Raw genomic sequence first — 23,674 nt, 5'->3', positions numbered from 1 at the left:
TAACCTGGTGCCTATATACTGTCACAAAGACACAGTTCACAGTTGAAGGAGGGTTCACATCTGGGAACTTCCTGTACCTTTCTTAGGCCTTTACTTGGTGGTTTCCATTGTCAATATGCCAAACCCACATCAAAGACGGTAACCTTTCAACAATAGGTAACATTTATTTACAGTATTAACTAAAGGAAATCTTGCAAGGAAAAGGAATGCAACACCCTTTGTCGGTATCAGTTCAGTGATGTTTGCAAATCTCAAAGAAATTACATGTTATACCCTTTACCGCTGTAAAGAGAGTGGTTGGGTTTAAAGCCTGGTGATCTCTATGGAACAGCAACAACGCTGAAAGTACCCGTCTTCTTATGACCAGGGGAATATAGGAGCCAAGCTGCTACTCAACTCTTCCAAACAATTCTTCCATGGCAAGACTTCTCCCCCAGCATTAGGTCTTCAAAAGGAGAGTCTTGCCACTCCTCCACCTCTCAGGAGTCCCAAGGTAGTCTACTATCAATGGTATTCAGGTTTCTCTCCCTGTCGAAGGATTTCCGCAGGCTGACATGGATCGTCTATCATAGTCTACCTGGGGTGTTATTCAAGGGATGTCGAACCATTGTGGTATAACAACTATTCATTTATTTTAATCAATTGTATTGTAATCGCATTTATATAGCAATTACTTCCGCTAACGGGACGTTAATTCACTTTATCAGGAAGCACCCTACTTCGTAACCCATGATTAGTGTTTAATTCAGTATTTATTAGTTCACTGAAGCTGTGCCAGGGCTCTTTGCTTTTGTTGCTTACAATGAATAGCCAATCATTACACACACGCAGAGGCTCAGATAGATTTACTAAGATTTTGCATCAGAGTTAAGTCACTTTTTTTGGAACAGCCCCAATGTAAATTCCTTTTGGAAGTTTACAAAGCCACACAAATCTCAATTTACCTGGCTCAATATTTTTTTAAATAAATAATGCAGTGCATAGCGCTGCATTGCCTTGTCTTCAGTAAGGTATGCGTTACATGGGTAGTACATGGGCATCCCTATGCATCCACCCATGTATTTTGACGGAAACCCATATTTGCAAACACTTGTAAACATACTTTTTTTTGCCAAAATGTGCACCTGCCTGAGACTGACAAGACAAAGAGAAATATCTTTATTTATCCTTGATTGTTCCTTTTTGCAGCACACATACAAAGAGGAAATAGCCTCAAAGGATAGTTTTTGTGCAGGAGGGTATCCTTTTCTATGAAAATACTATCCTGACCACAGCGCAGGCACCCTTGCGACATAGCGCAAGGATGCTTGCATTGCTGCTAGGCAAACAAAGTGAAGAGAGCAGAACTGTACCATATCTATGGCATAGTTCTGCTCTCCCTTTCATGCAGCACAGGGCAGCAAATTAACGTGCTGCGCTGCATAGCATAAATGTTTAGTAAATATGTCCCACAATGTCTAGATTGTAAAAGGGAGACATAGTTGTCTTCAAATCTATTAGAACATGATGACTCATACTAGCACTTGCGCCAAAATAAGAGACACGCCCTTGTAAGGTTAGCTTTAAGTGTCTAAAAGAAGGGCCTTGTCCATCCCTGAATTCTGGATTAGTTATGCCACTGCACTTCTGGTTTCATTTAGCTTGTTAAGTGCTTAATTTGTTAAAAAAACTTTTTTTTTTTTTAAATGATGCAAGTTTTTCTTAGGAGGCCGCCACTGATGTTGCTGTATCGACCTCATCATACTGTATACTGGTGTTGCGGAAGGATGTATGATGTTACAACGCATACTTTTACCACGCATACCTTTACAACGCGGTTTTTACATCGCATACCATTACAACGCATAGCGCTTTTGGGTGTTGGATAGTGAATAGTTTAATTTACTATTCCAACTCCAGTCCCCGTGGACACTAGGGAAGGTTATTGGATAGTAAATTAACCTATTCCCTATCCTAGAGCGCCCCCCAGTGCAATGCGTTGTAATAGTTTGCGTTGTAAAAGTTGCGTTGTAATGGTAGTTCGTTGTAAAAGTTTCGTTGTAAAGGTTGTATACCGTTGCGGAATGCCAAGGCTGCCTAGTCTTAATTTCACCCCGTGCCTCGTTGTTCCACCACTTTACACTTCCTATCTCTATCTCACTCTTTGTGGTTCTTTTTATCTCTGCTTGCTCCTTTTGAATCTTATCCTTTCACTTCTTTTTTTTTCCGTCATCAACATTTTCCTCTCTCTTGCTATGGGTCAAGGTCTGATGATGAAAAATAAATCGAAGCCCCCAAAAATGAGTGTTGATACCCACCACCTGAAACCACATTCACAAATGGAGCCCAGCGCCTGGTATTCAACAGACTGGTCCTAAAGGATGAACACTCTTGCACTGAAGGTCAGATGATACAAAGGAGGAAATGGGGCAGAGTGCCAGCCACTCACACTACACATGTTTAACCCTAAGCAAAGATTACGCCATATTCGAAGTGGTGATAAAATACTTCACTGGTTCATATTATGATTTTTCCATATTGTTTTGGGATGCAATGAACTAATCAATTCTTGGAAGTTACAGGATTTGACCATGTTGTCAATCTCTTTTTCCTAGGTGATATGATATGAGAAATGCATGCAAAGATTTCTTTGTGTTCCAATGGCACTCTAACCTCCATATGGCTGGACAGGTTAGTGGGCAGAGGGGGCCTGTTTTCTTATTGATATGAATTATTTGGACAATATAGAATGGAATGGCGTGTTGATGGGTTGTCTATCGTGCATCGAGGATGCGTGAACCATGACGGATTTTCAGGGTACCCACAAAAGATAAACGTAAACAAATCAAAATGGAACGAACTTATACAGTCAGTAGTTATACTGAAAAACTCACATGATGTGGCTGTCCTGGCACTGTGCTCTACGTGCCTGTTCTACAGAGATGGATGCTGCAGTAAAGCCAAGAAGAGGAAGTTAGGACAAAAAGTGAACTCATCCACAATTGACAAAATATCATTCAATGTATTTGATGAGTTCGATCAATGCCTGAAGACTGAGCGTCAGATTATGAGTTTGGTGGTGTGGGAGCGGGTCGTAATACCATCGTCATGTCCCACACCCCCAAACCCGAGCTCTGTCCACCTACCAGATTGCAAGTTAATTTATGTTCTGGTGGGTAGGCGGTGGCGTATCTAATGGTGGTGCTTATAAAAAGGCTCATAAGAGAGCCCTATAACTGCACCACCGTTGTACCGTTAATACACGTTCCAGCACGTTCCTGCATGGCATGGACTGAGGAGTCCATGCCGTGCAGGAACAGGGGTGCATGCACACAGGGGGGCACAACATGTACCCCCTTGCATGCACCCCTATGCCAGCATGTTTACCCACTGCAAGGCTTTTCATGGCAAGCGCACCTCCGTGAAAAGGCCAGCAGTTGGAAAAACTCGTAATATGCATGGTGGTCCTGCAGGGACCGCACCATACATATTTCTTGCCCAGACCACCGCACCACTGCCAGGGATCACAGATCCCTGGTGGTTGTGGCAGTCCCAAAGTGCTCCAACCACGTACACCTAATATGGCTGTCTGACCGCTGATGAGGCGATTCCCCATCGCACCTCCACCACGAGATAGGTGGTCCAATGAACAGTCAAACTCGTAATCAGGCCCTGAGAGTGGTAGAGGATGTTTTATTTACAGATATAGTGTATATTTCTCCACAGCCTTTGATAAGGTGGATCGCCCTTTGCTGTGGAGAAAGCTATCAATTCTAGGCAGGCCTCCCGAGCTTCTAAACTTGGTCCGGGAGCTTCACTCAGATACGTGGTGCAGAATACTCATGGGAGGGGAAAGAGGTCTTTCTCAAGCGATTCCATCTGCTAACGGGTTAAAACAAGGGTGCCTGTTGGCCCCGTTACTGTTCTCGTTATATCTATCTGACCTCCCACAAACTCTTTCCTTAAGTGATGGTATCGCCCCGTCTTTGGGGGCCAAACCGATAGTATGTCTGTTATATGCAGACGATATACTAATTTTGGATTTGACCCCCTCAGGATTGAATAATCGGTTACAAGCGCTCCATGTATTTGCAGAATCCCATCACTTAAGGATAAATGTTACTAAGAGTAAAGTCATGTGTATTGCTGGAAGGAAAAAGCAAAAATATGGGAACTTTCCCTGGAATATAGGGGGCCTTCGATTGGAAGTTGTCCAATCCTATACTTTTTTGGGGAAAATAGTTTCCAGTTCATTAAGCGAGAAAGCCCATATAACCAATAACATTCGGAAGGCCATGTCCCATGAGAGGGGCCTTAATATCCTCTATAGATCTACTGGCCAGAGGCATTTTCCCTATCTATTGGAGGTTTTCAGAGCAAAAATTCCAGCTACTTTACTATATGGCATAGAATTACTTGATGTGGTGAGTTGGGGCTTTCTAAACACCACAGAGGGAAAAATCCTACGGAAATTGTGTACGGTCAATACTATGTGTACCATAGCAGCCTTTAGACTGGAATTTGGGTTATGCAGTGCATGGGTCCAGGGCCTTGCCGGGATAGTACGCTGGGTTTTCAATTTGGCTAAGGGTGACTCGGACACCTTAAGATATCTGATCCGAAAAGAACTTCTTGGACCCCTAAACGAACATTCCATAATTGTAAAGAATTTTAGATCCGCAGTCAAACTCCTGAAACTAGATGAATTGACTCTTTTCTCTTTATCCACTTTCCAGCTAAAATTGACCCTAAAACTAGCCTCCTGGAATCTAAGCTTTGCCTTGGATAAAGAGGCCCTTACCGCTAAAAGGGGTCCGCTTCCTCTTATCGCCCATTACCAAATTAGAATTCCCCAACCTTATGCTTCTTGGAATATCCCCCACGGCGTGCGCCGTTTTATGTTTCTCTTGAGGCAGGACTTACTCCCTCTAAATATGCTGCTATCAAAATGGTATGGATCATCAGTAAAGTGTAATTTTTGTAACAAATACAATCAAGATGTTAAACATGTGTTATTTGTTTGTCCGGCCTTAAAAAATTATCGTTTAAAATGGATGAAACCTATTTGCTTAAAGCTAAATATTCTTTCCTCTTCTGCTTTTCTCGATGCCATTTATAAACCGCCAAATGAGAGGTTCTGCTGCACAATTTTTACATTTTTTAAAAGTTTTCTGAATGTATACTAGATGTGTTCTGTTGTAATTTGTTTATAAGGATTTAAGTGTTGATGTTGGAAGATTTTATGTGGACCTCTGTCTAGAGTTCCAAAATCATAAATAAATAAAAAACTTGAAAAAAAACTTACAGATATAGTGGGCCTCATTTATGAGGCTGTGCGTCACTATACGCCGCCGCTTCGTCACTTTTTGTGACACACCAGCAGCGTACAAAATGTGCCTTGTTGAGTCATATTTACAAAGTGACGCATCTAGGTAGATGCGTCACTTTGTAAACCCCTGCGCTACATTATACCTACGCCAGATATAATGTATGCATGGGGTGCGTTCTGACTCAAGAAAGGGTCATGGAAGTGACGCAGTGAAATCTATAAGATTTCACTGCGCCACTTCTAGGACACAAATGCGTCAATTTCTTACGCCTGCCTCACAGCAGGCGTAAGACTGACGCATGCCCTTTCACATGGGGCTTTTACCCATGTGAAATCACACATTGCTGGAGTTGTGTCACTTTTGTGACACACTCCAGCAATGCGTCACTTTTGCGCCATACAGATACGTCAGAAATACTGACGTATCTGTAACTCCTTGCGCCATGATGCGTCATACTGTAAATATGACGCATCATTGGTGTCTCAAGGAGGGGGCAGTGAAAAGTGACGCATTGCTGTTTTCACGCAGCGATGGTAGATGCGTCACTTTGTAAACCCCTGCGCTACATTATACCTACGCCAGATATAATGTATGCATGGGGTGCGTCTGACTCAAGAAAGGGTCATGGAAGTGACGCAGTGAAATCTATAAGATTTCACTGCGCCACTTCTAGGACACAAATGCGTCAATTTCTTACGCCTGCCTCACAGCAGGCGTAAGACTGACGCATGCCCTTTCACATGGGGCTTTACCCATGTGAAATGACACATTGCTGGAGTTGTGTCACTTTTGTGACACACTCCAGCAATGCGTCACTTTTGCGCCATACAGATACGTCAGAAATATTGACGTATCTGTAACTCCTTGCGCCATGATGCGTCATACTGTAAATATGACGCATCATTGGTGTCTCAAGGAGGGGGCAGTGAAAAGTGACGTATTGCTGTTTTCACGCAGCGATGCGTCACTTTTCATGAATGAGGCCCATAATGTTTAATTTGTCCAATAATATTTTTCATTGTGGCTGTAGCTAATGTTGGGAGGTGGTTAATGGGCTAATAGTTTCCACTAGGATGTGGGTTAGGGTAGTTTTTTGGATGAACGGCAGGATGGACGCCATTTTAAGTGGAATCATGAATGCTTCCTTTGTGGGTTTAATTTCAGGAAAGATATGATAGGATGGATAATCGTGGAAAAAGAGCCCTTGATGATTTGAGAGCATAATTGATATGTGAGTAGGAATCTTGTCAAAGAATAGTTGAACTAATGACGTATATTTATACTGTATCGGCCTGTCATAGAACTTTATTTCCTTCAGTGTATAAGGTTTTTTTGTAAAGTATGACGGAATAGGACATTAATTTTGTTTCACACCAAGTTATGTCACTTTTCATGATCTGAATATTTCATTATAAAAACACTGGCTATTTTTTCACAAAGACCTTGAGAGGATGAAACGACCGAGGCAAGTGATGTTGTAGAATAATTTGAGACTGATTTAGACATTTCCTGAGGTTGGTTAGTCTCCTGAGTAATTGTTCTCCTGAAGTATTGTGAGCATTAGAAAATATATTTTTGGCATCTTTTTTCGTTTTCTTTCAGTTCCTTAGAGTGTTTCAGATACTCTCCAGTAGATTGCAAGTTTGTGACACTGTTGTGGATCAGGAGACGGGGTTGAAGGACCTATGTGTCTTTAGTACAGGCAGATGCAAGAAATGTGTCATGAATATGCTAAATTCTGAAAACTCTCTCTTACAGGTGTTGACTCTATCTTTAATAATCTGATAGGTGACATAGAAAGAGTCTTTGCCGGATCAGCGTGGTGTTATCCTCGAGAAAAGATTACGTTATGTGCCCCTAACAGAATCAAAATCATTAGAAAAATAGATAGAGTAATCAATTAAATAAACCTTCTGGGACAGAATTCAAGCCAAAAGTTGAAGATTTAATAAAAATCAAAAGTCATAAAACCATTTCAGAAGCCAAAATTGAAGGCAGTTAGACAATATAGTGAATTAGCATATGGCTCAGTTAAATACAGCAGTAAATCTTATAAAAAATATTCTAAGTATGAAACAAACTGATGTGTGCCTGCTCATTAAAGTTGGGGAAAGCCAGACAATAGCTCACCTCTAGAATGGAGCCTTTTTATAACCAAATACACAGTGAGAATTTGCCTTCTTAACATAAGGGGATTGCATTTGTTGCAAAGGTTTTTTCAAAATCTTAATTTCTCATTTTTATAACATCAATTAACACAAGACATCCACACAACAACCAGGCAGAGGTCTAATATTGATAACATGTCAGCAGTCAGGCATACACAGGAAGTAATAAAGCAAACATACACATAAGGCACTTATGCTAAACCTTTTCATGTGATGGTTTGAGAGGGGGCATACCTAGTCCCCTGAAGCATCGAAATGGACTGAATACATCAATTGTTGGGTACGATATGTAAATGATATCATATTGATCAGTCTCTCTGTTACAAATGGAGAACTGTTTTGAATTTCTTAACAACAATAACTGAAATGCCAGTTTCACAATGAATTGTCTTAAAACCAAGATTACTTTCTTGGATGTTATTTTTACATCACATACAACAGGATACAAAGCCCTTTCTACTGCAACCCCACAGCGTGTAATATTATATTACTAGTAAGTACGGCACAGCACGCTAACACCATGTTGCCTATTTCTTTCAGTGAAATGTTGCGTGTTAGAAGGAATTATAGTGAAGAGATTGAATGTACACGCAATCTGGAGCTTATGATAGGCAGGATGGCACAGAGGCTATAACCCTAGGCGCTTAAGGGATACGGAAAAAAGAGTGTGAGCAACTTCAAGAGGGATAATCTTCTGAAAAATAATAAAATAAAATAAAAGAAAGATGGACATTTGATCTTCATCACACATATACCTCCTCTATCCATCAGGTAGAGCGAATATCGACTATACATTGGGGAATACTAGCTGCTGTTCCTGGCTTAGAAACTGCTCTTAAGAGCAAACCGACTATTACTTACAGAAAGGGACTCAGCATTAAGGACATTGTTAATCCCAATTACATGCCCCCTTGCAAGAACAATAGCTTAATGAATTGACTACCATAACGACTTAAGGGCCCTCTCTGAGGGTCTTGCTGCTTCTCGCCCTTCGCTACCTTCTGATATCGAGGCCGCAGCCAACGCATTTAACTCATGGGTGGAATGCGCTACTGCTGCATCAATTAATAGTAGTCGGGTCTGTAGACTCCGTTCTACCCCCTCCAAACCCTGGTTTTCCCCTGCCCTCCGGGACCCTAAATCAAACTGTAAAAAGCTGGAGAGGCTGTGGAGACAAGCCTATCTTCCCGAGGCAAAAAAGGATCTGCGGGTTGCACAAAAAAAGTATTATGCAGCCATCAGATCGGCTAAACGCAGCTATTTTGCAGGACGCATTAATAAAGCAAACAACAACAGTAGGGAAATCTTTACGATCGTAAAAAGTTTTGTGTCCCCCTGTGCATCACAACCTTTGTTGCCTGCTTCGAAGGAATGGTGCGAAGAACTATCTGAGTTTTTCATTGGAAAAATCGCTAAAATTCAGGAGGACCTACAAAATGTTTGCAATGGCCCCACACCACCTCTAACCACTCTGCGTCCCTTAATGCCCACACATACTGAGCAATTGGTTACGTTTACTCCCCAATTAAAATCTGACATCACTTCTATTGTGGCTGCTCTAAAATCAGGATCCCCCTCTGACCCCTGCCCGGCTAGAGTATTTGCGGGATTAGCGGAAACATTGGGAAATGAGGTTACTCAGCTGATCAACCTTTCGCTCCTTACAGCTACGGTCCCTGCATGCTGGAAGCAAGCCAAATTGCTCCCATTGCTTAAAAAAAATGGATTAGATCCGGCCACGCCGTCTAATTACCGGCCTATATCTTTGCTCCCAGCTCTTGCAAAGATTTGTGAAAAGACTGTCTTTAAGCAGCTGGATAAATTCGTTGAGTCAACTGAGGCCCTACATCCAGCTCAATCCGGATTCCGGGCCTCCTATAGCACCGAGACGGCCTTGGTCGAAATCTCAGAAGCTATTCGGGAGTGCCTTGACGGAGGTGGCAGAGCGGCTCTGATTTTATTGGACCTCTCTGCTGCCTTCGATACGGTGCCTCACTCCCTATTACTCGCCAGATTAGCAGATATTGGTGTCACTGGTCCAGCATTTGACTGGCTGACTTCTTATTTGAATAATCGTACTCAACAGATCTGGCTGCCCCCATTTGCTTCCACCCCTAAACAACTTCTCACAGGTGTTCCCCAGGGGTCCATTTTAAGCCCCTTGCTTTTTAATATCTACCTTACTCCGCTGATTTATCTCGCTGAACAACTAGGGGCAAAAATTATGGCGTATGCCGACGATACGCAGCTTTTGTTCACCTGGCCTAAAGATAATTTAGATACGTCGGATGCCCAACTCTGTCTGTCCTCTGTTTTTCAATGGCTGGCACACGCACAATTAAAATGCAACGAGAGTAAATCCGAGGTTCTGCTGTACGGCTCTTTTCCTGAGGATTTTAGTGAGCGTCTTTGGCCTGCTGATCTCCCCCCCCCAAAAGCCACATCTGGCCCAGTGAAAAACTTGGGAGTCTGGTTTGGCAAGAACCTTAAGTTCGAGGACCATATAAAGAAACTCACGGGGGTTTGTTTTGCCACCCTAAAAACCCTACGTAGGTTCATCCCTCTTCTACCACAAGAAGCAAAAGAGACAATCATCCGTGCCTTAATTCTCTCTAGGCTAGACTACTCGAACGGACTGTTCTGTGGATTGCCGGCATACCTGATTCACCGCCTTCAGGTCATTCAGAACGCCGCCGCCAGACCCCTGTTTAATGCACCTAGGCGCTCCAGCGCCCGTCCCCTGCTTTGTGCTCTCCACTGGCTCCCGATCGCCCACAGGATTTTGTTCAAAATTCTAGACTGGCCTTCCGAGCCATCTATCAAACTGGCCCTGTCTATCTGAGAAAAAGGTTCTGTTTGTATGTACCTAACCGCCCTCTACGATCGGCCAACTTGTGCCAGATGTCTGTCCCCAAATTTAAATATTGCAGACTTGGCGGCCAATCAATCTCGGTAAAAGCAGCAAAATCCTGGAATGCCCTTCCCTTCCACCTAAAAACTGCACCGTCTCTTAATATTTTTAAGAAAGGACTGAAAACTCACCTTTTTAATATTAAAGTCTAATCCTTTCTGCTATGTTTCTTAATATTTGTCCTTTCCCAGTCTGTTCCGCCTTTACCGCGCCAGGATACTATTTTTTAGTAATAGAGCGCGTTATAAAAGCCTTTAATAATAATAATAATAATAATAATATACCTGTACCACTTGCACCATGTGCCAATTTGACATGAACAAAACAACATCTTTGAAGTACAACACAGTTACAGTTATAAAATCAAACACAAGGAAATGATAGACGAAGCGCAGAAACTTTTCAGACACTCACCTCCAGTCACGGAACTGGGTTGAATCCATCATCGTTCTTTAGCTCACTTCGCCACCGCAGTTCAACCCAGCTATATGCAAATCAGTCTTGAACCTGTGCCTCATGGGTACAGTCCAGCCTGAACTGCCAAGCCAGGTCTTCCCTGAACCAGAAACAAGCATCCTGGGACCAGTTTCAGGGTAACACCCTTTATCAGCCAGGCTAGCTTGAATCTAGTGGCAAAGTGAGCAAGGGACCCACGTTGTGGATTTTCTTTTATTACTTATGCTACTGCTGGGATATTTTTTGAGAAAAAAAATCTAACAAACATTATCATTTGCAATGCCAATAGCTGAAACTTTCACTAATGCAAGACCTATTGCATTGCAAATGCTTGTTATAAATTGGTACTATGGTAGCTTCTCTCCAGGAGTCAACTAGGTCACCCCTAACTGCTGCCCTTAAAACTTTAGTTAAAAGAGGGGCCCAAAACTCTACATTACATTTAAATAAATCGATTGGGACCCCATCAGGGCCTGGGTCTTGCTGCTGGCTGTACTCTGGATGGCTTTGATGACTGATGTCTATGAGATATACTATCCAATCCTCGTTCAACAATAGGGAAACTGACCTAGAGCCCTTTCTATCAACATCCCCCTCATAATCCGAGTTAAAAATTAGAGTAAAATGATCAAAATATTCTTGTTCAGAAACACTCAATGCCGGTGGCTGGTTATCCATAAAGAAAAGTCGATTTACTGTTTCCCAAAAAAAGTCTGTTTTCTTTCAGACACAATCAAAGTTAAAACTTGAATCTACCACCTGATTTCTAGCACCTTTCTAAAAATGCTTTGGCTGCGTAACCATTATTTGTTCTTTTATCTTTCTCTGGTTTGCCTAGAAACAATCACTACAGCACTTTATATAGTTAAGTATTTCATGAATGCTTTTATTCTGACAACACATCACACCCTGCTGGATATTAGAACTCTGTTCTGGAGGCAATCCCAAACACAAAAGACTGTTACAAAACTGTGAAAGGGAGTTTTATTATAATGCAAAAATAATAGTTATAGTCACATGTGATATGCTAACGTTCAATTATATTAAACTGAAACAACATTTAAAATGTGCAAAATGCAGTATGTACCTTTACCTATTAGTAATAGGCCTAAAAATGCCTAAAGAAGCTTTACTATACTAGTGGCTTACCTAAATGTGGTAAGACATGCATAAAATGTTTAAAAAAATTATTTTACCATGACAAGACTTTAATGAAAGCTTCACATAACATTGCAAAATGTTTCTGAATAATAATAACATTTTGAAAATGTTTGCTAGAAAAACTTTATGGTTAAATAAAATAGTTCACACAAAACACAATGCATGAATAGAAATGTTGACCCTTTAAACATATTTTCCTCATTTTATAATGAAAAGATGTGGTGCTGAATAATATTTCGCTCTAGCTGACATTTCTATTCCACATAGTCTATTGTTAGCTAATATACAATTTGCTTTATTCGAAGGTTAGAAATGCAGTCATGCTCATGGGAAAGGAGGTCTAGAATCAAAATTCGGCACATGTAGCACATGTATTGTTTCACACTTCATGATAATATTCTGTAGCTTATTGTGGGAGATCGTGGAAAAGGAAGAGGAGAGTTTTTCTCAGACGAATACTGAAAGCTGATTCGATTAGAGGAGAAGATACAACTTGGACTGCAACATTTCTTTCAACTGTTTATATTAGTGTGTGTTTCTAGAATAGGTTAATGCCTTTTTCCAGACTCTTACTCCGTACTCTTCCTATTTTCCCTTACGCTGAATGCTAATGGCTTAATGCTGAAGGCTGAATGCTGATTTTCCATCCTTTTGCCTTATTGCTTGAGACGTTACTGAGTTTTTTGAACCTATCTTTATCTGAAGTTCTGCAGATATTAATTGATTGAATTTGAGCTTCATGCTCTATCTCATTCTTGCCTCTCAAATTGGAACTCTTTATAGGTTCCTGCTAACACTATTTTCGCCCCATTCTTAGAATAGGGATCATTTGCTTTATGGAACGAGCTAGATGCATCATTGATTATGATTCGTTCTAACTGATTGATCTAATTGAATTTACTGAATAAAGATAATTGACTAAACTTGTTATGAAAATAAAATTCATAAAACTTATACTTAACTCTTATTATTGATTGTACTTAGAACAGCAATATGATCATAATTTATGTGGTGCAAAGCTCCTGATCTTCTCATATATGATGGCAAAAGTCTGACGCAGAGAGAAGTGTATACACCCCACCAAGCGGGATCAACCTTGTTTGAATAGGATAGAGAGGTAAACCATTTTATTTAAATTGATTCCCACTCCAGCAACTGTAATGCCTTCTTTTGATTTATCTTTAACACAGCTATACTTTCCATAGATCTGCATCAGTCTCTCATTCTAATCATTCACTGATTCTTTTGGATTCTTGAGTAGCACTCATAATTTTAGACTAATACATCTCTTTCTCTGGCACCTTTTGCTTGACATTTGTAATCACATCCTTGTACTTCTCCAAGACAGCAGAAACTGGACCATTTTGAGGAGAAACTCTTTGGGACTCCTCTGTTGGCCAAGGTACAGGTGCCTTGCATTCAGCCCGCAAATCTTTTGGGGGACAATAATTTTAAACAATGTATTTGTGATCTAGACCAAGGAACAAACACACATGCCCCTCCATGCACGTCTCAAAAAGGAAATTCAGACAATCATTTCCATTTCAATTTAACTCAGGGTCATTTTGTCCCTTCTAATTTCTTCTTTCAAAACGTGTTACCTTTCTTTTTTCACTTATACTCGTATTTCTTTAAATCTGCACAATCCTTTAGGTTTCATAACCCCATTTAATTCTTCGCAGTTTAACTTAAATCCATTCCATGAGTTCTGCACACATTTATTCTTTCTATATCAATCAATGCCACACTCTTCTGCTGGATCTTCAAGCCTATTATATGCTTTCACACACACCTAACCACTTCCTTACTCAAATATTTTAATTTTTCTTCATTATATGCTATCAATCTCTCTACACTGATAGTACTCGGTATAGTTTCTCCCAACTCAGTTTTTAATTGGAGTTTAATAGGTTCCCTAGTTTGTACTTTGGTAACAGTAGCAACAGTAAGAGTACTTTTATCATCAGCTAGGAGTAATTACACTTAATTCGGGTTCACTCTCTGGGGCGGTCGGTACTGATGCATTTTTTCCTCATGATTTACTCTCCTGAACCCATATCCTGAGTAATTGGTCAAGGTGTATTGAATTACATTGTATTGCAGTATTTATATAGAGCTCACTACCCTTATGTGGATTGATGAAGTGCTTGCCAAATCGGTAGCATGCTACACATGTAGGGTGCATGTTTGGAATGATGTCGTCTCTGTTTTGATCATATGTGGGAAGTGTTTCCATGCTGTCCGTGATGACCACAGAGTTGCCGTTATCGTGTTAAGGGACACAGTGCATAATACTGTGGTGGATGATGGAGTGTGAGTAACAGACACACAGTTGAAGGTTTTAAGTATTCTGAAAGCTTTGAACAGCTCTTCAGGTCCCTTTATGGTATTTCTTATGATATAGTCTGCTTAGGTGAGTAATGCACACCTGGGTTGTCCAATCTGAGATTTTGTGTATGGTTGTGGTACTGAGCTGGCACGGTTGGAGGGAAGGAGAAGGGGGGAGAACTGTTGGGATAGACTTTTTTTTATTATCAGACCATATCTGAGTGTCTTTGTGAGATGTAAAGAATTAGTCAGCTTGTATAGATGTTTGGGAACTCCAGCGGTGGATTATATTATAGCCTTCTGAATTGCCTAGCAATGTGTGGCATATCGCTTCAGTTATTCCATGCCTGTTTATTTGATGATGTTTTGGTTTTTTGGTTGTACAGTGGTGCTTCTGCACAACACTCATAGCAGCTATGTCTTATATGAATTTAAGAGGTATAAGTTACAATTTGCTGCTGACCTGGTCTTAGTATTATTGTGGGCCATAACTGTTATATTTGCAAGTCTATACTATATTATGCCACTGTGAACCATAGGTCAGCCCTTTTTATATATAGAGGAGATCTTGAGTATAATAAATCATTTAAAATATTGTCCTCCTCATCTGACTTGTTATCTATGTCCTTCTTCTCTTTGTCTTTCCCATTTCTAATTTAGGCAGTTATTATCAATTTTCTTATTATCTAACTCTTACAATTCCAGGGAGCACCCCCACTCTAGAGGTGAATGAGCCAACAAATGTCTTACGGAGAGCCGAGCCAAAGTTGAGCCAAGGTTCTGACTTGACTCTAATTCTCTATGTGCGAGCTGAATCGTGAAAATTGTTGCCATGTAAACCACGTAACACGCATCATGTAAAAATAGCAAAAGATCTCTTCAAAATTCAAAGACTTTTTTGTTTAACATGCAGTAATGTTTTAGTAAATCAGATAATATCAATGCATTAGGAGGTAATTTATTAAAAGTAATAATTTATCAGCATAGGAACATTCATGTCCCCACCCTGACGACAATGCATTAGTGAACTAAGAGACATGTCAGTTGTCATCTGTACCCAATATGTAGCCTAGATTCATATTATGCACCATTCTATTTTACAAGCGTTTACAAAACAAGCAGACACAAGAGGTTTTTATACATTGCACATCCTAAACTGACATATTTCAATGTGTTTGCATGTGTGATAATGAAGAAAAAGTAGGCTTAGTGAAATAAAATACTTGCCTGGGGTCACACAATTTAATCTAGCAGGGAAGCCAGGATTGATGCAGGATTTTTGGTTTTACGTTATGAAATTCAGCCACTAAATGGCTATCTAGTTTCTCCTTTTATAACAACAAATGTTTATGCTTTTTTTTTAAATTCTTTGAGTATAAGTTTAGGATGTGTTTGCAGGTAGAAGCCATATGAAAGCGCCACTCGTTTTGGGCTTGAAGGCTGTTAGAAATGGGGTCTCTAGTTGGCAGTGGTTTGCACTCTGTCCAAGTAGGGGCACACACTGTAGCCAGGGTGACTGTAGTACACACTAATTTTACCTGTGCTTACCCTCGGGTAGCTTGGCACAGGGCAGTCAGGCTAAACTAAAGAGGCAATGTGTAAAGTATTTGTGCCCCCCCCCCCACACACACACAGAGTAATATAGTGAAAACAACACAAAAGTACTCCACACCAGTTTAGAAAAAAGGCCAATATTTATGAAGACCAGACCAGGATGATAAAAATCCAACATCAGGACCCCAGGACACAAGTGGACCTCATCGTCCCACCAGCAGTGCACCAGGAGCTGTGTTTGCAGAGGAGGTAGAAGAGGGGGCGTGGCCTCGGACCACCTCTCTGCAACGCCGCTCTGTGACGCTTACTGGAGGTACCTGGTGGGCTAGTTGCTCCCCAGGGACCCTTAGTATTCAAGGGGACTTAATCCCCCAACTTACAATGTGCCAGGGGGCGCGTTTGCAGAGTGGTTCAGGGAGGGGAGATGCCAGCTTTTTTTAATGTATTTTTTTTAGAAGGGGGCTGTGTGGCCCCCCTTCTTTTACAATTTTTGGGGCCCTGGAGACCCCATCCCCCAGGGCCTGACCCCTTTTTTTTATAAAAAGAACAAAAAAAAAGCTGGAAGGAGGCCACACGGCCCCTCTCCTGAGGCCAATTTCGGCCCCGGGGACCCCATCCCCCGGGGCATAGCCATAAACACTTTATACATTTTTTAATGGGGGGGCGCGTGGCCCCCCTCCTGAGGCTTTTATCCGCCCAGGGACCCCATCCCCCAGGGCATTGCCTCTTTTTTAAATAAATGTTTTTAAAAATCACGGGAGGGGGGCTGTGTTGCCCCCCTCCCGTGCCACTTCTGGCCCGGGGACGCCATCCCCGGGGCCTGGCCTCACTTTTGAGGACCGTGGGGGGAGCCCCAATGCCCTCACGGTCCCGCTGGCTCCCCGCCTCCTGCGGGAGCCGGCATTGCTTTTGAGCAAGGAGAGCTCCTGATATGCAGCTCCCCTTGCTCAAAAGCAATCCTGCTCTGCTTCCTTGAAGCGAGAGCAGGTTTTCCTGCTCTCGCTTCAATGAAGCAAAGCAGAGTTTGCTATGACAGGGCGGGAGCCGTGTTCCCGCCCTGCCATAGCAAACACAATGTCCTGGGGGTGGGCACCCCGGGACATTGCAGGAGGTGGCCCTGGGGATGGCGGTCGCCAGGACCATCAAGGGTGCCAGGAGGGGGGGCGCACGGCACACCTCCCTCCATTTTTAAAGGGGAGGTTGTGGCCCCCAGGCCCGGGGGTCTGCTATGGACCCCCACATTTGAATATTAATTGCCCCTGGGAAGTGGTTGTCCCCCCACACTAATTATTATTTATAGCCCCGTGGAGGTGGCGGTCCCCAAGGCTCGGGGGTCCGCGAGGCCCCCCGCCCATTTACATAAATGCCCCGGGGTGGTGGCGGTCCCTGGGGCAGCATTGGGGGATTGGGACCCCCCATGCATTTATTAAGGAAGCCCTGGGGAGGTGATGGTCTCCGGTGCTGTGGGGGGGTCCGCGTGCCGCCTGCATTTAATTTAATAAGCCCCGGGGAGGTGGTGGCCACCGGGGCTGCGGGGGCCCCCGAGGGCCCCCGCAACATAATTTGTGAGTGCCCCCAGGAGCTGGCCCACCCGGGGGTTTCAAAAACATAGCCTGGAAGCCTGCGCTTAGTTTGTTTATTATTTTCTCCACCGGATTTGCAACCCCAGCGTGATTTCGGCTGATTATTTTTTTTAATGCTTTTTTGGCCCTGGGGGTCCTTGTGGGACCCCCTGAGCAGACCTAGGGGGTCAGGGTGTTTCTACCCTGCCCCCTTGTCTTGTTTTTCAACCTCTTTTTCACTGTTTTCGTTCCACCGAGTCACACAATGGCTGACAACACTTCCTGGTTTGGAGTGTTGGCAGCCAATTAGAATAAAGCTCGTGCTAGGGAGGGTTCGCGACTCCTCCTTGGTGATCAGATATCAAAACTTTTCTTTTTTTAATTTCTCAGGAACTACTGAACGAATTTACACCATTTAAAAAAAGGTCGCTTTCTGAACCAAGCGCTACCTTTTTGCTAAATTTGTTGCAATTCCGTTCAGCAGTTTGGGCTGTAGCCTTGGCTAAAGTTTCCTATTGAAATTAACATAGTGAAAACGTATTTTGGTACCCCCTTTTTCTCAGCCCCCGCTTGACGAATCACCCCGAAACTTTCAAGACAAGAGCTGACCTGAGAGAAGCTTTTTTTGGGGAAATTTCGCGAGGATTCGTCAAACGGCGCCAAAGACATTGGCAAATCAAACAAGCATTTGCAATGCAATAGGTCTCGCATTTGTGAAAGTTCGAGCTATTGGCATTGTAAATGATCATGTTTTTAACTTATGTTTTTTTGTTTGCAGCGCAGAAACATAACAGGTAAAGCAGCTGACTTTGCAATTGAATTGAAATACTAACTGAAAGCATGCATTGGCTCTGCAGCTCAGATCTTTTTAAACCAGTGTTTTTGAGCTTATAAACATTGAGTTTTCCTCTGGCAAAGCTTAAGTATTTGCATGGCAGTGAGATAAGCAGCCTCTGGGGGATTAAAAGCTGTGTAAAACGAGACTGGTCTGATAATGACTGAGCCCTGGGGACGACAGCTATGGTGTATACACACAAAGTAGTAATAGTTTGTAAATGTAATGAAAACGTATAGGACAAATGGTTTAAAACCAGGCAGCAGGCGGCATAGACAGATTGCTGCCATGATTGTATGTGCTCTATGTAAAGCGTCACGGCTGGGGGGTCTAGCTGAAATACAACGAGATTTAGAGCTATTGGCGCTGCCCTGAATGGCAATATTTTATAGTGTTGGATGTGTTGGGCTGAGTACTGTGTTAATATTGGGGACACCATGGCCATAGGAAAAGGGTGTATTAGCTCAGTGAGATAAATAGCCACCCCACCTCGAGCCCTCCTTATGGCAGGCTTGCTTGCTTCGTCTGCTCTCTATGGAAAACTCAGCCCTACCTTTTAAGCCCTACCTTTTAGGCCCCACTACTTTGAAATGTCACCAGCCGCCACTGGACACCACACAGGGGCTGACGGGGTGAGCGGTGTGAGGCAGCACACAGCACTGCCGGGATGCGCACTTTATGGCCCAGCAGCCTGGGGCTGCGGGATGCATGGAAGTTAATATGTCCTGCACTTACTGATAGCTGTGGAAGGCAGTAGCAGGCCAGCTTCAGTCCCTATGTACTGGGCACAGAGCAGAAGCAGGTGGAGCTCCAGGCTGCAGCTTCTTTGCACAAGATGCTGGTGGTGGGGACATTACCATCTGAATCTTAACAATGTATTAACGGCAACAATTAAGGAGTGGATCGAAGACCGCAACCACAGCCCCTCTGAAGTGAGAGCTGCAGGGGAAGCAACCAACAACAGGGACGGAGTTGCACGACGCTGCGGAGAAATAGAGCTGAGAATTTTGAAGCGCAGCTCTCGGCTCTAGCTCTTAAATGTAAAATAAAATCAGTGTTGTTGATAAATAAATAAAGGTGCACTGCCATGCTGTGTCGGGAGGTGTAAGAGGTGTTCTTTTGAGGAAATCCCACAATCAACACACCAAGCAGATGAGCACAAAGTAAAAGCTGCACTGTTATTTAATAAATAAAGGTGTAAGGGCATGCTGTGTCAGAGGTGGGAGGGGTCTGGAAGCGGCACTGTTACCAAATAAATCAAGGAGCACAGGCATGCTGTGTCGGAGGTGTGAGAGGTCTGCTTTTGAGTAAAGACAAAAAATAATTATGAAGCACGTGGGCGCAGTTAATAAAGAAATAAAGGTGCACGCCTACGCTGTGTCGGAGGCGGGAGGGGTCTGAATGTGGAGCTGTTATTAAATAAATAAAGGGGTGCAACGATGCCGTGTCAGAGATAGGAAGAGTCTGCTTTAGAGGAAAGACAAGAAACAATTTTGAAGCACACAGGCGCTGTTATTAAACATATAAAGGTGTGCAGCCATGCTGTGTCGGGGGTGGGAGGGGTCTGCTTTGGAGGAAATCCAACAAATAACACTCCAAGCAGACGAGCCCAAAGTGAAAGCAGGTCGGCTATTAAATAAATAAAGGTGCCCGGGTATGCTTTGTCAGAGATCCAATGGATCTGTTTTGGAGGCAAGCCAAGAACATTTTTCGAAGCACAAGGGCACCGTTAATAAATAAATACGCACGGCCATGCTGTGTCTGGGAGGTGGGAGGGGTCGGAAAGCTGCGCTGTTATTAAATAAATAAAGGTGTTGGTAGGTGGGAGAGGTCTGCTTTTTTGGAAATCCCACAAAAAAACACCCCAAGCAAATACGCCTTAAGTGAAACCTGTATGTTATTAAATAAATAAACGGTACAAAAGGGGGTGGTGATGGACGGAGCATCTGAATCAATCAAACACTCACACCCAGTCAAAAGATCTGGGTTTAATCCATCACCGTTCTTTAGCCCACTCTGCCACCCCACTTCAGACATGGCTATATGCAAATCAACTGACCCTGTGCCTCATGGGAACAGTCCAGCCCAAACTGTCAAGCCATGTCTTCCCTGGACCGGAAACAAGCTTCCGAGGACCGGTTTCTGGCATTCCAGCCGTCTTCAGCCCGGCTTGCTTGAATCCAGTGGCAAAGTGAGCAAGGGACTCACGTCTGAGCATACCCTGCCACACTTATGGCGGCCAAAAGCGGTACAAAAGGGAGTGGTGATGGACGGAGCATCTGAATCAATCAAACACTCACACCCAGTCAAAAGATCTGGGTTTAATCCATCGCCGTTCTTTAGCCCACTCTGCCACCCCAGTTCAGACATGGCTATATGCAAATCAGTCTGACCCTGTGCCTCATGGGAACAGTCCAGCCCGAACTGCCAAGCCATGTCTTCCCTGGACCGGAAACAAGCTTCCGAGGACCGTTTTCTGGCATTTTAGCCGTCATCAGCCCGGCTTGCTTGAATCCAGTGGCAAAGTGAGCAAGGGACTCACGTCTGAGCATACCCTGCCACACTTATGGCGGCCAAAAGCGGTACAAAAGGGGGTGGTGATGGACGGAGCATCTGAATCAATCAAACATTCACACCCAGTCAAAAGATCTGGGTTTAATCCATCACCGTTCTTTAGCCCACTCTGCCACACCAGTTCAGACATGGCTATATGCAAATCAGTCTGACCCTGTGCCTCATGGGAACAGTCCAGCCCGAACTGCCAAGCCATGTCTTCCCTGGACCGGAAACAAGCTTCCGAGGACCGGTTTCTGGCATTCCAGCCGTCTTCAGCCCGGCTTGCTTGAATCCAGTGGCAAAGTGAGCAAGGGACTCACGTCTGAGAATACCCTGCCACACTTATGGTGGCCAAAAGCGGTACAAAAGGGGGTGGTGATGGACGGAGCATCTGAAACAATCAAACACTCACACCCAGTCAAAAGATCTGGGTTTAATCCATCACCGTTCTTTAGCCCACTCTGCCACACCAGTTCAGACATGGCTATATGCAAATCAGTCTGACCCTGTGCCTCATGGGAACAGTCCAGCCCGAACTGCCAAGCCATGTCTTCCCTGGACCGGAAACAAACTTCCGAGGACCAGTTTCTGGCATTCCAGCCGTCTTCAGCCCGGCTTGCTTGAATCCAGTGGCAAAGTGAGCAAGGGACTCACGTCTGAGCATACCCTGCCACACTTATGGTGGCCAAAAGCGGTACAAAAGGGGGTGGTGATGGACGGAGCATCTGAATCAATCAAACACTCACACCCAGTCAAAAGATCTGGGTTTATTCCATCACCGTTATTTAGCCCACTCTGCCACCCCAGTTCAGACATGGCTATATGCAAATCAGTCTGACCCTGTGCCTCATGGGAACAGTCAAGCCCAAACTGCCAAGCCATGTCTTCCCTGGGCCGGAAACAAGCTTCCGAGGACCGGTTTCTGGCATTCCAGCCGTCTTCAGCCCGGCTTGCTTGAATCCAGTGGCAAAGTGAGCAAGGGACTCACGTCTGAGCATACCCTGCCACACTTATGGCGGCCAAAAGCGGTACAAAAGGGGGTGGTGATGGACAGAGCATCTGAATCAATCAAACACTCACACCCAGTCAAAAGATCTGGGTTTAATCCATCACCGTTCTTTAGCCCACTCTGCCACCCCAGTTCAGACATGGCTATATGTAAATCAGTCTGACCCTGTGCCTCATGGGAACAGTCCAGCCCGAACTGCCAAGCCATGTCTTCCCTGGGCCGGACACAAGCTTCCGAGGACCGGTTTCTGGCATTCCAGCCGTCTTCAGCCCGGCTTGCTTGAATCCAGTGGCAAAGAGAGCAAGGGACTCACGTCTGAGCATACCCTGCCACACTTATGGCGGCCAAAAGCGGTACAAAAGGGGGTGGTGATGGACGGAGCATCTGAATCAATCAAACACTCACACCCAGTCAAAAGATCTGGGTTTAATCCATCACCGTTCTTTAGCCCACTCTGCCACCCCAGTTCAGACATGACTATATGCAAATCAGTCTGACCCTGTGCCTCATGGGAACAGTCCAGCCCGAGGTGGTAGGGTATGCTCAGACGTGAGTTCCTTGCTCACTTTGCCTCTGGATTCAAGCAAGCCGGGCTGAAGACGGCTTGAATGCCAGAAACCGGTCCTCGGAAGCTTGTTTCCGGTCCAGGGAAGACATGGCTTGGCAGTTCGGGCTGGACTGTTCCCATGAGGCACAGGGTCAGACTGATTTGCATATAGCCGTGTCTGAACTGGGGTGGCAGAGTGGGCTAAAGAACGGTGATTGATTAAACCCAGATCTTTTGACTGGGTGTGAGTGTTTGATTGATTCAGATGCTCCGTCCATCACCACCCCCTTTTGTACCATTAAATAAATAAAGGCGCAAGGCCATGGTGAGGTGGGAGGGGTCTGCTCCGGAGGAAAGGCAACAAAGAGGGGTTGGAACAATGAGCAATAAAATGAGAGTTCAAGTTACACTAACTAAAACATTTCGGAAGCTCGTTCAAAGAGTCTTCAGTAGATTGGAAGAGTTTGAGTTACACCAACAGAAACATTTCGGTAGCTCATTCAAAGAGTCTTGAGTAGATCAGAAATATGTATCAGTTCAAAGAGTTCATCAGGGGAAGGAATGGAACATAAGGGAATGTCCTTAAGAGTCCATTCAAAGGACAATTGGATTTAGGAACAAGCCCCCGGGATGCCCAGAGCACACAAAGTTGCGAAACACACAGCCCCAGCGATACAGAGAGCACACAGCCCCCAGAATGTACAGAGCACACAGCTAGGGTCAGGCTTACCATGGTGCTGTGAGTGCATGCTGTGAGTTACCTGGCGTATATTATCATGTTTTATAGCTGCTGTTAACCTGCTGCTCGCGGGTGTCTCGGCTCCAGATACCAAGCACTGCGGGGAGAGGTCGGCGGCAGTGAAGGTGCCTGCGAGAGGCTCACGCGGCGCGGGACAGATTAACACCCGCAGTGCCCTCCCTGTGACGTAACGCCAGCGCAAAGCGGAAAAGAAAGTGAATTACCTGCTGCACCATCCTGCTCCCTCTCTCCTCCATAAATTTTGCAGATGCTCTAGTCCCCGGCCCGAAGCATCTTCCTAAAGCAGGCATCAATAATGGATGAAGGGGTGTGCGCAGGGAGCGCGCGAGACCTGGCAGGACGAGAGGGTGGAGGGCCGATGCTGTCCCACGGGCTCCCGGTATCTGCTCGCTTCTCTGCCTGCCGCCTGCCACCTGCCGGGCTCCAAGCCGAGGTCTCAGCCGGAGAGCAGAGCGTGCATGAGTGAGAGCAAGTAGCAAGTAGCCCGGTTAGTGGGGCTGAGTTTTACATCACTTGGG

This window comes from Lissotriton helveticus, chromosome 5_1 (genome assembly GCF_964261635.1).
Source record: "Lissotriton helveticus chromosome 5_1, aLisHel1.1, whole genome shotgun sequence".
Taxonomy (NCBI): domain Eukaryota; kingdom Metazoa; phylum Chordata; class Amphibia; order Caudata; family Salamandridae; genus Lissotriton; species Lissotriton helveticus.
The sequence above is the reverse complement of the archived record's forward strand: the minus strand, read 5'-3'. Positions refer to the sequence as shown.